Raw genomic sequence first — 10,231 nt, forward strand, 5'->3', positions numbered from 1 at the left:
TGTGTTCGAATAAGGATTCGGTGGTTAATGAGCAATGAAATCACACTATTCCTGCATTGATGCACCTGGCTTGGTTCCTGGGCAATATATGGGTCGATGGGGTCCACTGTAGAAATCACAACCATCGGGTGATAGTATCTCCATAGCGGTCGAGAGTTGCGTGTTTACTACTGAGACGTTCATCTTTCCCATTGTTTTGACCATCTGTTCCATTTGTGAGGACAGTTTGGTTATTGCATCACTGTTTGCGCAATTCGTGACTCTCTTTCCATCGCTTCTCACGGAGTGCCAATTATAACTGGTATTGACCACTCTTTCAATTAGCTCATACAATGCTTGAGGTTCCAGTTCCTCTGGATTTCCATTGGCAACTAATTCAATTTGTATCTTGTATACGTTGGTCACTCTATTATAGAAGTTCTGAACTTGCATCCATATGGGTATGCCGTGATGCGGTACTCTTCTCAACAGTTCTTTATATCTCTCACATGCTTCAGATAAGGATTCATCCTCTTATTGAAAAAAAATGTGAGACTTCATTCCTCAACTTGATGGCTTGTCTGGGAGGAAAATATTTCATCAGGAACATGGTAGCCATTTCCTCCCAGTTCGTGATAGATCCTGGTTGTAGGTTCTTCAACCAATTCCTTGCCTTATCCTTCAAGGAAAAGGGGACCGTTTGAGCCGAATAACCTCGTCACTATCATTTCTATGCATGCGAAATGTGTTGCACATTGTGACGAAATCTTGGATATGAGCATTTGGATCTTCGTTTGGATATCCTCCAAACTTCACAGCTGTTTGTAACATCTGGATCATTGAAGCTTTTACTTCAAACCTGCAATTTCCTTCATTTGGTATAACAATGCATGACGAATGGGCTTTAGTGGATGGTCTGGAGTAATCCTTCATCTGCAACCTCTGGTTACCATTATTGTTGTTTTCAACACGACCTTCCTCGTGGTTCTCTGGATGCTCTTGATTTGGTATTTCGTTTTCGCGATCCATTCTGATGCGTCTAGCTTGTCTGAGTAGTCTTCTCCTTCTTCTGTATGTTCTCTCTATTTCAACGTCTACAGGAAGGATATGAATACCTTCTCTTCGAAATATAAAACTAGAAATCGAAATACAAAAACTGGGCAAACAGGTGGTTATCAGGTAACGAAATAAGCATACGAATTCTTCAAAACTTAAAGTTAAAAATCCTCGGCAACGGCGCCAAAAACTTGGTTTGTTAAATATGGACGCTAGCAAGTGTACTAGGTCGTGTGAAGTATTTGGTAAGACCAAGTGTCGTATTCCACAGGGATTAGAATTAAATGAGAAGAATAAGTTACCTTAAGTGTTAGACGTAAAACTTTGAGTGTGTGAATGATGTCAAATTATAAATACTAAACTGTAATAAGTGGAATGAATTCAAGATGAACAGGCACAGGCCTAGCCATACGCCTACGAACAACTGTGCCTAACCTTTATCATTTAGTGAAGTAGATTTATATTCATGAGTTGGGTCTCTCCCTCATTGGTCACTAAGGTCCGGTGTCCCATTTCCAAAGATACTAAGTGAGTAAAATTAACCAAGTGTCCTTGTGCTAACATACAAACAAGCATTAGGCAATAGGGAGCATTCATAAAGAAACCTCAATATGTGGTAGTTTTCGTGTCCGTCCACTACAACATATGCCGATTAGTTGTTTCCGTTACGTCAAAGCACCGTCTTGTCATCTTTGGTAACCATAAAATAGACTTGATCGTAATCTATTCGTTAAGCATACTAATAACACTCAATCATGGATAAAAATACTTCATTAATTAAAATAAACTTACATTCGCTGTTTAACTAGCTGGCTAGGCCTGTACAAAGGATTACTCACTCATTGTCATGAGTGAACAACTTTTTCTTCCCAAAAACATTCTTCCGACAGAAAATATAAAAATAGAGAAAAACTGATGGTGGCGGTAATACCGAGGTCCCTATTACAATAAGATTCCCTTCCTATTTATACTCCCCTACATCAACCCTAATTACAAGGGTAAAAAGTCACAAAAAGTAAATACAATGACAACTGGACAATCCTCCTACACTTGGCGCAAGATGGAAAGTTGTCTTGCTTTCCACGTTTATCTCTCTTTCTCTCTCCTGTAGCTTGCTCGACCCACGCATTTATCCGTTTCCTTCCAAATGACCCGTTAATGCCGTTGTTTAGGCTGTTTTGTTCTACTGAAAGGTTGTTCGTGAGGATTCCTGCTTCGAACTGTTATTTTTGCCTGTTTCTTCCATTTCTAGTTGAAAACTAAGACTTTGAAGCTCTTTTCCATGAATGTTCATCCTCTTTTATTTGCTCCTTTTACTCGCATCAAATTACCCCCAACTTAAGCTTTTGCTTGTCCTGAAGCAACACATCGAAATGAAAATGAAGGAACAGGTAAAATTATCACAAACAAATAAACAGCTAAGTAGATGCAGTTAAGGTTTCTCTAATGATTGTAACATTCATACGATGAGTAATTAAACTGATAAAAGTAGCTAGTGAATCCCCGGATCAAAAGTCAATCATTTTCCTAGTACTTCTGGGATTTCGCTCATTTCTCACAGTGTTTGCTCTCTGTTTATGGGGTGTTTAAGTCACTCGACAGCTATGCATACAAAGAATACATTTTGACTTGCCTTCTTGTCTAACAGATACTCGAAATTTTTCTTGGCACCTTCGGAATCATTACAAGGGTGATGGGTTGTTTGAATGGTTGATTGATTGAAATTTATAATTGGAGCAGGTGTTTTTTGGTGAAGGTGGATCAGTCTAGCTTGGAGAGCTTGTTTGTCATTGTTTCTAGGCTTTCCTGTTTCATTTTTCTTTTAAGCATTTGAGAGGGAACAATTTTCCTTCTTTTGTTTTGACAAGGATTTTTTTTTTCTAAGTGACTGTGTCCCCTTTGATAGGTTTTTGGAAACAGGACCCTTTTCTTTTACTAACCAGCTCCAAGCTATGGGTGTTTGGTGGTGAGTGGTTGGATGTTCGTCCTCTTATGCGAGGATTCATTTCTTTCTATTGAAAGGCAAACAAGGCAAAATCTAACTTACCTAAGTGATCTTAAGCCAAGCAATTAATCAAGCAGTGAATGGAATGATACGATAATTGATAAGGGGTCAAAAACCCCTATATTTTAGTACGATTTTAGGGATTATTTTGTATCTTTTATTGTCGGTTTAGTTACTTTAATAGTAATTTATCATTGTTTTGTCAATTTTAGGTTTTTAATTACTTTTTTAGCATTTTATTAAATATTCCTAACTTTTGTCAAGTATTTTGTCACTTTTAATAAATTGATCTTCTATATGTTATTTTGAGCTTAATCTGTACCCAAAATTAAGAAATTAACCTACCAAAAATAAATCAATTTTGACTTGGTAATTAAAAATAACTTTTGGTAGGATAATTAATTAATTTTGGGTGAATTATCTAAATAATACTCCCTCCATTCTCAAATAAGTGTCGTTTTAGAGTTTTTCACACAAATTAATAAACACAATTAATATGCACTTAAATTAATAAATTTACATGGATTAACTAAATACAAATTCTCTCTCCTATAATGGTTGGAGGAAAAACTTTGAAAGCTTAAAAAACACATAAAAAAGACAAAATTTAAATGCCTAGACCAAAAAACTATATTAAATTTTATTGAAAAACGAAAATGACACTTAAAAAAGAACAAAAACAATTATCTAAAACGACACTTATTTGAGAACGGAGTGAGTATTTTATGAGATTATGTGCAGATTTTTAGAGATAGAGGTGGAGATTTTTAAGATTCAGAATCAAGAGCCTTTCTGACCAGATTCATTGGACTCAGCCTTTCTGACGAGATTCACCGAACCTACTCAAGAGTTTAAATTCAAATAAAAACCATGCAAATATACTTTGGCAGATTTTTAAGGATTATCTTCAGTTTCTTTTTGTATTTAAATAATTGGGTTTTTCATTCCCAGAGATTAATCAGTTTTGATTAGATAATTTTTTATTAAAGAGTTAGTTTTTCATTAATTAGTTTTCATTATAGATAGTTTTTATTAATTAGTTTTTAGTTTTTAGAATATCTTTTGCTTATGTAATTTCACCTCCCTCTACCTTGAGAATCCACTTTCCTTCCGTCTACCATTAAAGAACTCCACCTCCAAACTTCAAGGATTCACAAGGTTTCATCTTTCAGTCCTATAAAGACGACTGCTTGGTCGACAGGTCCCATGAAAGGGATTTCTATTCTCTTTTATTTCCTGTTTGCTTTAGATCTTTCCTATATATCCTAGGTTGATTTTATCTTGTGACATACTTTCTCCATATTTAATATAATTTTCAGTATTAATTTCTCAATTGATTTTTATTTGCTTCTGTTTATGCCTTGCCTAATTGCTTTAAATCATTCAATAATCCGAATATAATATAGGTTCATATTGCGAGTCGAATTTGATTATCCCTAATCGAAGAACCTGTGAAATTTACAACCTCATAGTTGGTAAGACCTAAATTCTTGAACCTTAGAGCTAGCTCGGCCTCTAACAAAGGAATAACGGGCTAGGAACCCTAAAATGATAAGTAGGTTTAATGGCCTCATGCCTAAGCAACTCAGAATAGACTATCAATTAGTTGTTAAATTAGGTTGAAATTAGTATTATCGTATCATTCCATTTATTTCCTGGTTTAATTGCCTTGCTTAAAATCACGTAGAAGTATGATTAACTTATATAAAACCAATCAATCCAACCCCCTATCGCCTAGATAACATTAGAAGCCTAGTAGTTTGGTATGTGCAGTATAAATCCTGTGGCTTCGATACATGGACTTGTCGAGATTTATTACTTGATAACGACGAGGTACACTTATCCCTTAGTGAGCCTTTGAGCGACAGCTCGAGACTCATCAAGTTTTTGGCGCCGTTGCTGGGGAGTTATTTTCCAGCAATATCGAACCAAAGGTCGAAATTGTTAGTTTAAGCCCTTTTTGTGAATATTATCTTTTTGTGAATATTATTTTTGTGTAAATATTTGTTTTTAATTTTTACTTTTATTTGCTAATGAGTCTTCTTTTTTGAGAAAATGGCTTGAAACAATGGAAATAAGGAGTCTGTTACACATTTGCTTAACTTCCTATCTACTCACGAAGATCAAACTGACGATTTGTATGCTTCAATTAAAAATTTATGAATACAAAAAGGGATCCTAGTTGATTCAACCGTAGACGAATCAATTAAAGAACCCAAATTGGTAGGCCAGGTTGATAAGGTAATATCTTTTCCCATTAACAATGAAGAACTAATCCCTAATTATGAGAAACCAAAAGTTTCAATATTAATTGAGGAATCAGTTGAAATTGAGCCTCTAAAGAAGAATGTAAAAATAGAGGAGTTCGGGTTGTTGGGGTTTAGTGTCCTATAGTCAATTGTTATAGGATATAAACCCGTTGTAAATGAATCGTTCATTATCGTTTGTTTTATAAGATATAGTATGTTAAACTATATAAAGGCATGTATCTTTTATTAGAACTAATTAAGTTAAATAAAAGAAAACCTCAAAGTTTATCTAAAGTGATTATAAAGTGTTCATACAAGCATAAAGTGAGACCGAACTTTATAATAAATTAATAAACTTAAAACATGATGCTCGTAAAATATATAGCAGTTAATAGGACAAGTGTATCCTATCGCAACAAGTAATATAGTGCTTAAGCACGAGATCGAACCACAAAGACTATTATCCTAATCAGTTTATTCAATCGGTAAATCTATCTATTTAGCAAGGTTGATAAGCAATTTGGTTATAAACTAATAAATTAAACTACTAACTAAGGAAAGCAGTAAACAGAACAAGCCGCGGGGTGGATTGTGATTTATGGTAGTTACAACCTAGAATGGGGAATTCATTGGTTAATTCCTAAGTATGGGTTTAAAGGACTTCAGGTTTAAGCTCAACTAATGATTGAAGGTAATCGTCCTAATATGAAAGACAAATATGATCAATATTCGTCTATCCTATTCATATGCATTCGGGTGACGGCTTGATTAGGCATATACCCTAGGTCATGCAAAGCGTTAGGTCTATTGACAATTAAGACTAAAGCCGTAGCCCAGTCACAAAGCCTCACTCCTAGTGGTCTCTAGCGAGGCCAGATTAACACAGATTCCATATAGACGATTCTGTGGTCAGGTTTTCATCTATCTATAATCCTATCTAAGTCAGGTTCACAGGCATTAAGCACATTATTTACATTAAACAGGCTAGTAGATCATCATCGATTCTCATTCTAGCATTAATATTATTCCTAACATCATCTAGGCATTAAGCATGCATAATCTGATCGAATCAAAAGCGAATACATTAAACCCTAAACCCTAATCATACAGAATCATTCAACCAATTTCATCCCCATCCTAGATTGGATGGGGATTAACTCATAGACAAACTAATCATGTTATTCATGCCATTGGAGATAAACGAAAGCATTTTTTATTAAATGTAATAAATATAAAGGGAAGGAGAAAGAGATTCTAAAACCCGTTCGCTTGATTACAATGTAAACGAGGTAGATCCTCCACCCTTTGAGCTTGTTCTTCAAAGAATTAAAGCTAATCTATAAACTGAATTGAAACTAAAGCTGAAATAAAATTTAAAGTAGCTATGAATATAAAATTGTCTCATCTCCCGAAGAACTGAGATTAGCTCGCTATTTATAGACATAGCGAGAAAACCTAGGTCTCCGGGGGTACAAAAGTGTACGACCCAACCCAGGCCATGACCGGCGCATAAATTAAATTAACTTTAATCTATGCTAGCCTAAATTCTGAACTAATAGAAATTCCAAAATTTACTAACAGAATATCAAACTCGTCTCAATTACATGAATAAACCTTAAAAGAATCAAATGTGCAAGTCTAAACCTCAATAATCAAAATTCTCCAAAGATAATATAAAGCTAATTTATTAGGCAATCTCCTTCAACATCAATCCAAGGGTTACCTCACGAACAGGGACCTTAATCTGAAAAAGAAAGATTCAACGTGGTATGAGATTTTCGTCTATACGAGCGAAAACCTCAGCGAGTAGTAGCTACAGCACACAACAGAAAGGGAACAGGCAGGCAAGCTGATACTTTTAAATCATGACAAATATAGTTCAAAATATAGTATTTCAAAATCAGTTAAACTAAGGGATAAGTACAAAAAAATGCCTCTGGTATACCGGTTTTGCGAACTGGGACCTATGGTTTTTTTTTTACAAACTCAGGTCTGTGCTACACGCCGTTAGCAAACAGAGGTAAAATTGACTAACGGTGTTAAAATTCAAAGAGAAAAGAGTTAATTGGTCCTTATATTTATTTATTTTATAAATTAACACCCCTAATTATCTAATTATCACAAATAAACCCCAAAATTAAAAATAAATATCAAAAATACCATCTTTTAATTTTTAATTTTCCTTCTTCTTTCTCTCTCTTCTCTCTCTCCTCTCTCCTCTCTTCTTCTTCTTCTTCTTCTTCTTCTTCTTCTTCTTCTCCTCTCTTCTTCCTCCTCTCTTCTCCTTTCTTCTTCTTTTTTTTTAAATTTTTTTTGAAATTCCCGTTCTTCAACGTCTGGACCAGACGTTCTTCAACTCTGGAAATTCCAAACTTGAATGTCTGGACCAGACGTTCACGTCTGGAATTTCCAGACGTTGAAGAACGTCTGGAATTTCCAGACGTCTTCAACGTCTAGAATTTCCAGACGTCTTCAACGTCTAGAATTTCCAGACATTGAAGAATGTCTAGAATTTCCAGACGTTCTTTAATGTCTGGAAATTCCAGACATTCTTCAACGTCTGGAATTTCCAGAATTGAAGAACGTCTGGAATTTCCAGACGTTCTTCAATGGAAATTTCAAAAAAAAAATTAAAAAAAAGAAGAAGAAAGGAGAAGAGAGGAGGAGGAGGAGGAGGAGGAAGAAGAAGAAGAAGAAGAAGAAGAGAGGAGAGAGAGAAGAGAGAGAAAGAAGAAGGAAAATTAAAAATTAAAAAGAGATGGAAAGATGGTATTTTTTATATTTATTTTTGATTTTGGGGTTTATTTGTGATAATTAGATAATTAGGGGTGTTAATTTATAAAATAAATAAATATAAGGACCAAATTAACTCTTTTCTCTTTGAATTTTAACACCGTTAGTCAATTTTACCTCTGTTTGCTAACGGCGTGTAGCACAGACCTGAGTTTGTAAAAAAAAACCACAGGTCCCAGTTCGCAAAACCGGTATACCACATGCATTTTTTTTGTACTTAACCCTTAAACTAAAGGGGAAATATAAGATAATCAATTCCAAAATGCTGACAATCAATTGTCAAACATAACACTGAAACCTTTCAGAATATCAAATATTAGTATAATCAGAAAATAAGACAAAAGCTTTAAAACACATGGTACAGTGTAACAGAGTGGTGATACTGCACACCACCAGGGCCAGATAAATGGTAAGCGCTACCAATAACAGATACAGATAACAGACAATCGCCTTCACCGATCTTATGCATGATTCTAATGATGACACAACTGACGACAAACTGACAACTGACAACCTGACTCAAAGACAAATGCAAGGACCTAATGTTATGAAGATCGGTGAGAGGCCAGATAACAGATACAGATATACTGAGCACTTGTACCAGTTTGAAAACATATAGTATACATATATAATTTAGAAAATCATAACTGATTGAACGAATTATCAGATTTCTAAACAAAGGTAATAACTGCGATAAATCGCATATCAGAAACTACAAATCATATCAAATCAAATTTTTAATAAATCCATTGTACCTGATAATAAAACAAATCAATATAAAGGTCTGTTCCCAGAATATACGCTCTAATACTAAGGATATTTAGTAAACACAAGGTTTAAGCTATACGTTTTTAGGAACGAAAATATACTGTCAAGCGCTAATTTTTGATAAACAGTTTTTCAATCTAATATTTCAATCAAATAGGATCATGTACTATAATTACCACTCACCTGGGATTTAAACAGAAGCAAGAACCCGAAAAGCTCACGACAGTTGACAATCAAGTGTTGGGGAAAAATTCAGAATTTTCTATTGATCAAGGAGGACGTGAACTAATTAATCCATATTCAACAAAACTTAATTGCTATGGACACAAGCTAAATGAGGGATAGGTTATGTTAATTAGACTGGAATTAAGCAATATAGTAGCCGCAACTGTTAAAAGTAAAGAGAAGAAAAAAAGAAATTTTAAATAAATACATTTAACGATTTAAGGTTCGATCATTGTTTCAAGTAATTATTAGCTAGAATATAATATAGTAAAATCAAGGATATAAGTTAGTTTAAAGGGTTAAAGTGCAAAAATACCCCTAACGTTTTGGGTCAGGAGCAATTTTACTCCTAACGTCTAAAATGGTGCAATTTTGCCCCTAACGTTTGTAGCCAAGAGCAATTTTACCCCTAACGTTGGTAATTTAGGTCAATTTCAGACACATTATAAAACACATATATTTTTGTTCATTATTTTGTACCAATTGCATATCAATTCATTCTAAAAAAAGATTTCATGTTTTTTATAATTTAATAATAGAATTGGAGATTAATATTTATAAATTCGGTGAATTTTTTTGAATTTTTTTTGTCTAATTCGTACAAAAGACGGTATATTTTTTATTTTTTTATTTTTTTTTCACATCCCAACATATGTTTATGATTTGTTACTGATAAAATGACGCACATGTGAAGTGTAGATGATAAGATTCATGACCGAGAAGACAGTTTGATGAATTATTTCTGAAATTGACCCAATTTATGAATGTTAGGGGTAAATTTGCTCTTGGCTACAAACGTTAGGGGTAAAATTGCACCATTTTAGACGTTAGGGGTAAAATTGCTCCTGACCCAAAACGTTAGGGGTATTTTTGCACCTTAACCCTAGTTTAAAATATAATATATATATTTGTTTAACTTTCAATCCGGAACATGGAAGAAGTGGAATTGTTGATAAAGAGAAAATCTAACACAAAAAAATAATATAAAGAAATTAAACTAATAATGATAATTATAGTTTATTTGTTGGAAGATTAAAATATGGTGCAGCTTTCCAGATTCTCAATGGTGAGTAAGAAAGCCAATGATCTACACACATCAACTATTTATATATATAATATGAAAGGCTTTGTCAACAATAAATCAACTTAATAATTT

The 10,231-nt window shown here is 34.0% G+C and overlaps 1 non-coding gene across 1 annotated transcript; it reads left to right on the plus strand.

The window, feature by feature from the left end:
• Positions 1–442: 442 nt before the first annotated feature.
• Positions 443–550, plus strand: LOC136204400 (small nucleolar RNA R71). Its single transcript, XR_010675242.1, has one exon. It is a non-coding gene; the product is annotated as a small nucleolar RNA R71 (small nucleolar RNA).
• The last annotated feature ends 9,681 nt before the right edge of the window (positions 551–10,231 follow it).

Source organism: Euphorbia lathyris, chromosome 8 (assembly GCF_963576675.1).
Source record: "Euphorbia lathyris chromosome 8, ddEupLath1.1, whole genome shotgun sequence".
NCBI lineage: Eukaryota > Viridiplantae > Streptophyta > Magnoliopsida > Malpighiales > Euphorbiaceae > Euphorbia > Euphorbia lathyris.